Consider the following 7500-nt stretch of genomic DNA (forward strand, 5'->3'; position numbering starts at 1 on the left):
CCCCCCCCTCTCTCTCCTCTCTTGCTTTCTCGCTCTCTCGCTCCCCCCCTCTCTCTCCCCCCTCTCTCCCCTCTCTCTCTCCCCCCCTCTCTCCCCCTCTCTCTCCCCTCTCTCTCTCCTCTCGGCTCTCCCCCCCCACTCTCCCCCCTCTCTCTCTCTGTCTCTCTCTCTCTCTCTCTCTCACGCTCTCTCACTCTCTCTCACTCTTGCTCTCTCTCCCCCTCTCTCTTTCTCTCTCTCTCCCTCCCCACTCTCTCTCCCCCTCTCTTGCTTTCTCGCTCTCTTGCTCCCCCCTCTCTCTCCGCCTCTCTCTCCCCTCTCTCTCTCTCTCTCTCTCTCTCTCTCTCTCTCTCTCTCTCTCTCCCCCCCACTCTCTCCCCCACTCTCTCTCCCCCCCTCTCTCCATTCTCTCTCTCTCTCTCTCTCTCTCTCTCTCTCTCTCTCTCTCCCCCCCCTCTCTCTCTCCCCCCCCCCCTCTCTCTCTCTCTCCCTCCCCCTCGCTCTCCCGCCTCTCTCGCTCTCTCGCTCTCTCGCTCTCCCCCTCTCCCCCTCTCTCTCTCTCGCTGTCTCCCTCCCCCTCTCTCCACCCCATCTCTCGCTCTCTCGCTCTCCCCCCCCTCTCTCTCTCTCCCCCCCCACTCTCTCGCTCTCTCTCTCTCTCTCTACCTCTCTCGCTCTCTCGCTCTCTCTCTCTCCCCCCTCTCTCTTGCTCTCTCTCTCCCTCTCTCGCTCTCCCCCTCTCCCCCTCTCTCTCTCCCCCCTCTCTCTCCCCACAATGATATTGTGAGGTGCCAGGTTGAGAGTTTAGCCAGGGCACTGGGGTTAACAACAAGAGGTGGGTGACCACTGAGAGTCATATCTGAAAGTCAGCTAGAACAATGTTGTTGATGATGCTATATCATACCTGTACTTTGATTGTGTTGCATCATCAGGCAGGAGTGTTATGTTTGTTACAGTGTGTCAACAGACAGGTGTGTTATGTTTATTACAGTGTTTATTACAGTGTGTCTACAGACAAGTGTGTTATGTTTATTACAGTGTGTCTACAGGCAGGTGTGTTATGTTTATTACAGTGTGTCTACAGACAGGTGTGTTATGTTTATTACAGTGTTTATTACAGTGTGTCTACAGACAGGTGTGTTATGTTTATTACAGTGTGTCTACAGGCAGGTGTGTTATGTTTATTACAGTGTGTCTACAGACAGGTGTGTTATGTTTATTACAGTGTGTCAACAGACAGGTGTGTTATGTTTATTACAGTGTTTATTACAGTGTGTCTACAGACAGGTGTGTTATGTTTATTACAGTGTGTCTACAGGCAGGTGTGTTATGTTTATTACAGTGTGTCTACAGACAGGTGTGTTATGTTTATTACAGTGTGTCAACAGACAGGTGTGTTATGTTTATTACAGTGTTTATTACAGTGTGTCAACAGACAGGTGTGTTATGTTTATTACAGTGTGTCAACAGGCAGGTGTGTTATGTTTATTACAGTGTGTCTACAGACAGGTGTGTCATGTTTATTACAGTGTGTCTACAGACAGGTGTGTTATGTTTATTACAGTGTGTCTACAGACAGGTGTGTTATGTTTATTACAGTGTGTCTACAGACAGGTGTGTTATGTTTATTACAGTGTTTATTACAGTGTGTCAACAGACAGGTGTGTTATGTTTATTACAGTGTTTATTACAGTGTGTCAACAGACAGGTGTGTTATGTTTATTACAGTGTTTATTACAGTGTGTCTACAGACAGGTGTGTTATGTGTATTACAGTGTGTCAACAGACAGCTGTGTTATTTTATTACAGTGTGTCTACAGACAGGTGTGTTATTTTATTACAGTGTGTCAACAGGCAGGTGTAATATGTTATTACAGTGTTTATTACAGTGTTTATTACAGTGTTTATTACAGTGTGTCAACAGACAGGTGTGTTATGTTTATTACAGTGTGTCTACAGACAGGTGTGTTATGTTTATTACAGTGTGTCAACAGAAAGGTGTGTTATGTTCATTACAGTGTTTATTACAGTGTGTCTACAGACAGGTGTGTTATGTTTATTACAGTGTGTCAACAGACAGGTGTGTTATGTTCATTACAGTGTGTCAACAGGCAGGTGTGTTATGTTTATTACAGTGTGTCAACAGGCAGGTGTGCTATGTTTATTACAGTGTGTCTACAGGCAGGTGTGTTATGTTTATTACAGTGTGTCTACAGACAGGTGTGTTATGGTTATTACAGTGTGTCAACAGACAGGTGTGTTATGTTTATTACAGTGTTTATTACAGTGTGTCTACAGACAGGTGTGTTATGTTTATTACAGTGTGTCAACAGACAGGTGTGTTATGTTTATTACAGTGTTTATTACAGTGTGTCTACAGACAGGTGTGTTATGTTTATTACAGTGTGTCTACAGACAGGTGTGTTATGTTTATTACAGTGTTTATTACAGTGTGTCTACAGACAGGTGTGTTATGTTTATTACAGTGTGTCAACAGACAGGTGTGTTATGTTTATTACAGTGTGTCAACAGACAGGTGTGTTATGTTTATTACAGTGTTTATTACAGTGTGTCTACAGACAGGTGTGTTATGTTTATTACAGTGTGTCTACAGACAGGTGTGTTATGTTTATTACAGTGTTTATTACAGTGTGTCTACAGACAGGTGTGTTATGTTTATTACAGTGTGTCTACAGACAGGTGTGTTATGTTTATTACAGTGTGTCAACAGACAGGTGTGTTATGTTTATTACAGTGTGTCTACAGGCAGGTGTGTTATATTTATTACAGTGTGTCTACAGACAGGTGTGTTATGTTTATTACAGTGTGTCTACAGACAGGTGTGTTATGTTTATTACAGTGTGTCTACAGACAGGTGTGTTATGTTTATTACAGTGTGTCTACAGACAGGTGTGTTATGTTTATTACAGTGTGTCAACAGAAAGGTGTGTTATGTTTATTACAATGTTTATTACAGTGTGTCTACAGACAGGTGTGTTATGTTTATTACAGTGTGTCTACAGACAGGTGTGTTATGTTTATTACAGTGTGTCTACAGACAGGTGTGTTATGTTTATTACAGTGTGTCTACAGACAGGTGTGTTATGTTTATTACAGTGTGTCAACAGAAAGGTGTGTTATGTTTATTACAGTGTTTATTACAGTGTGTCTACAGACAGGTGTGTTATGTTTATTACAGTGTGTCTACAGACAGGTGTGTTATGTTTATTACAGTGTGTCTACAGACAGGTGTGTTATGTTTATTACAGTGTGTCTACAGACAGGTGTGTTATGTTTATTACAGTGTGTCTACAGACAGGTGTGCTATGTTTATTACAGTGTGTCTACAGACAGGTGTGTTATGTTTATTACAGTGTGTCTACAGACAGGTGTGTTATGTTTATTACAGTGTGTCTACAGGCAGGTGTGTTATGTTTATTACAGTGTGTCTACAGACAGGTGTGTTATGTTTATTGCAGTGTGTCAACAGGCAGGTGTGTTATGTTTATTACAGTGTGTCTACAGGCAGGTGTGTTATGTTTATTACAGTGTGTCTACAGGCAGGTGTAGGTGTGTTTCAGTACCTTTCCGAAGCTGCCTTTTCCCAGCACCATGAGGAAGTTGAAGTCCTGGAGGCAAACCCTGGGCTTGACCGGTCCTGCAGGTAGGGTGGCCAGACAGGGGACTGACGGGGCTGAGGGGGACAGGACAGACACGGGGACAGGGACAGACACAGGGGCAGGGGCAGGCCTCAGGGAGGGGGGGAGAAGGGAGGGGGGAATAGCATCTAGACCACTAGGCTCCTATTGAAGAGAGGAGGGGTGAGGGGGGAGGGCTTAGTTATAATAAAACTGTCACACACATCCACACAGACACAAACCTGCAATGTATGGATTTTAATGAAGCACTCCTGCACCCTGGTGGCCAAAGTGAGGGAACTCACACACATTTTGTTTGGTCATACTCCGAGTCTAAATATACCTATATATACCAATAGTTAAATATAATATATGTATTCTATAACTCTAACTACACTACCCATAATCCACTGTATGTCTTACATTTTCGTCAGGGACAGGCATGTTGTAGTACTCTCCCTCATCCTGATCCAGCAGTTTGAACCAGCCGCTAACTGAGTGACGGAATATCTCGCTCACTCCGAACGACAGCGATCCCATGAAGTCATTCCGAGACGTACGATCCCAATCCCACACCTCCACCGACAGACGCCGGTCCCACTGCCGCCCACGCACCGAGCTGGGGAGAGAGAGATGGGAGTGATAGAGGTTACCGACCAGGTATCCGACCTCCAGTCATCTGCACACCTCAAGACCATGTCAGTCCACTGAGATAAAGCTCCTGGGGCTAACACAAGTCTAGTTCCCTGTGCAGAGTTCCCAGAACTACTGGTACGTACACACACACACACATACACACACACACACACACACACACACACACACACACACACACACACACACACACACACACACACACACACACACACACACACACACACACACACACACACTCACACACACACACTCACACTCACAAGGTGAAGCTCTCGTTCCAGACGGGGTTGAGTGTGGAGCGGATAGTCTTGGTCTTCTGTTTGCTCTGGCTCTTAGGGTCAGGGATTAGCTTGAGCTTCACGTAGGGGTCAGACAGACCGTTGGGGTCCATGGGGATCAGGTTACGAGCCTCCCGCACTGAGGGGGGAGCGAGGGGGGTGGAGGGAAAGAGGGAGGGAGAGGGTGAGAGAGAGAAAGAGAGACAGAGTCAGACAATGGATAGCATAGATGGCCATACATGTGCCATCTGATCTTAATTTGACCCAGTTTCTCACAGCAGGAAAATAATCCTGCAGCAACAGGAAATGTGAATATTATGTTGATTATGATGAATGTACATTTTTTGTAGGGGATGATAAAAATTGTATTAGGGCAAATCTAGTCTGAAATTACAAACTTTAGAAGCCAGTTTAAACTTGAAAACACTACAAGTTTACAATTCCTTCTGTGCATGAAAATTCTGCTACAATAGGATGATCAAATTAAGATATGGCATCTGTAGATGCACCACAGAGAGCATTACTTGTGGGAGTGTGTGCCTGTATTCAGCTCCCACAGTCCGCCTAGTGGTCAGTACCTGACAGTGCGAATGGTAGGGTGACATCAGTGGTGGAAAAAGTATCCAATTGTCATACTTGAGTAAAATGTCATCTGATGAAGATCATCAAAGGTTAGTGTTTAATTTCATCTCTATTTGCGCTTTTTGTGATTCCTCTCTTTGGCTGGAAAAATGGCTGGGTTTTTCTGTGAGTTGGTGGTCACCTAACATAATCATTTGTGGTGCTTTCGCTGTAAAGCCTATTTGAAATCGGATACTGTGTTGAGATTAACAACAAGATTACCCTTAAAACGGTATAAATTACATGTATGTTTGAGGAATTTTAATTATGAGATTTCTGTTGTTTTGAATTTGGCGCCCTGCACTTTCACTGGCTGTTGTCATATCATCCCGTTAACGGGATCTAAGCCATAAGAAGTTATAGAAAATGACTCAAGTAAAAGTAAAAGTCACCCTGTAAAATACTGCTTGAGTAAAAGTCTAAAAGTATTTGGTTTATTAAATATACTTAAGTATCAAAAGTAAAAGTATAAATAATTTCAAATTCCTTATATTAAGCAAACCAGATGGCACAATTTTCATATATATATATATATATATATATATGTTTACAGATAGCCAGGGGCACACTCCAACACTCAGACATTATTTACATACCAAGTACTTGTGTTCATTGAGTCTGGCAGATCAGAGGCAGTAGGGATGACCAGGGATGTTCAATTGATAAGTGTGTGAATTGGACCATTATCATGTCCTGCTAAGCATTCGAAAGGTAACAAGTAATTTTGGGTGTCAGGGAAAATGTATGGAATAAAAATAGTATGTAATTTTATTTAGGAATGTAGTGAAGTAAAAGTAAAAGTTGTCAAAAATATATATAGTAAAGTAAAGCACAGATAGCCTAAAAAATGACTTAAGTAGGACTGTAAAGTATTTTTACTTAGTACTTTACACCACCGGGTGACAGAGACATGTAAACCCTGTCTCTATCAGTGGTTAACTCTTCTAAACACTTAGTACTTTACACCACCAGGTGACAGAGACATGTAAACCCTGTCTCTATCAGTGGTTAACTCTTCTAAACACTTAGTACTTTACACCACCGGGTGACAGAGACATGTAAACCCTGTCTCTATCAGTGGTTAACTCTTCTAAACACTTAGTACTTTACACCACCGGGTGACAGAGACATGTAAACCCTGTCTCTATCAGTGGTTAACTCTTCTAAACACTTAGTACTTTACACCACCAGGTGACAGAGACATGTAAACCCTGTCTCTATCAGTGGTTAACTCTTCTAAACACTTAGTACTTTACACCACCGGGTGACAGAGACATGTAAACCCTGTCTCTATCAGTGGTTAACTCTTCTAAACACTTAGTACTTTACACCACCGGGTGACAGAGACATGTAAACCCTGTCTCTATCAGTGGTTAACTCTTCTAAACACTTAGTACTTTACACCACCGGGTGACAGAGAAATGTAAACCCTGTCTCTATCAGTGGTTAACTCTTCTAAACACTTAGTACTTTACACCACCGGGTGACAGAGACATGTAAACCCTGTCTCTATCAGTGGTTAGGGACAACTCTTCTAAACACTTAGTACTTTACACCACCAGGTGACAGAGACATGTAAACCCTGTCTCTATCAGTGGTTAACTCTTCTAAACACTTAGTACTTTACACCACCGGGTGACAGAGACATGTAAACCCTGTCTCTATCAGTGGTTAACTCTTCTAAACACTTAGTACTTTACACCACCGGGTGACAGAGACATGTAAACCCTGTCTCTATCAGTGGTTAGGGACAACTCTTCTAAACACTTAGTACTTTACACCACCGGGTGACAGAGACATGTAAACCCTGTCTCTATCAGTGGTTAACTCTTCTAAACATTTAGTACTTTACACCACCGGGTGACAGAGACATGTAAACCCTGTCTCTATCAGTGGTTAGGGACAACTCTTCTAAACACTTAGATGTGACCTGTGATGAAGATGTCCTCGTTCTCTCCACGGACGGTCAGGTGGATCCTGCCTCTCTTCTCTGTATGATCTTGACCACACAGGCTGGGCACCAGGCTCTCACAACGCTTGTGGACATTCATCTCACAACCTGTAGTACATGCACACAAGTATAGACGCATCAACACACACACACACACACACACACACACACACACACACACACACACACACACACACACACACACACACACACACACACACACACACACACACATAGAGATAATAACACGTGGTAAGAAAACACTCACACACATATACTGTACATTCATGCTACACACACATCACAACTGCTGCTCTTATTATGATTGATAAATACTGCACAATTTAAACACTTT

General features: G+C 43.0%; 1 pseudogene; it reads right to left on the bottom strand.

Annotated features, from left to right (window-relative positions):
* The window catches only part of LOC109880145 (protein kinase C alpha type-like), a 35020-nt pseudogene that overhangs the window by 12930 nt on the left and 14590 nt on the right, over nucleotides 1-7500 (bottom strand).

This window comes from Oncorhynchus kisutch, linkage group LG13 (genome assembly GCF_002021735.2).
Source record: "Oncorhynchus kisutch isolate 150728-3 linkage group LG13, Okis_V2, whole genome shotgun sequence".
Classification (NCBI taxonomy): Eukaryota; Metazoa; Chordata; class Actinopteri; order Salmoniformes; family Salmonidae; genus Oncorhynchus; species Oncorhynchus kisutch.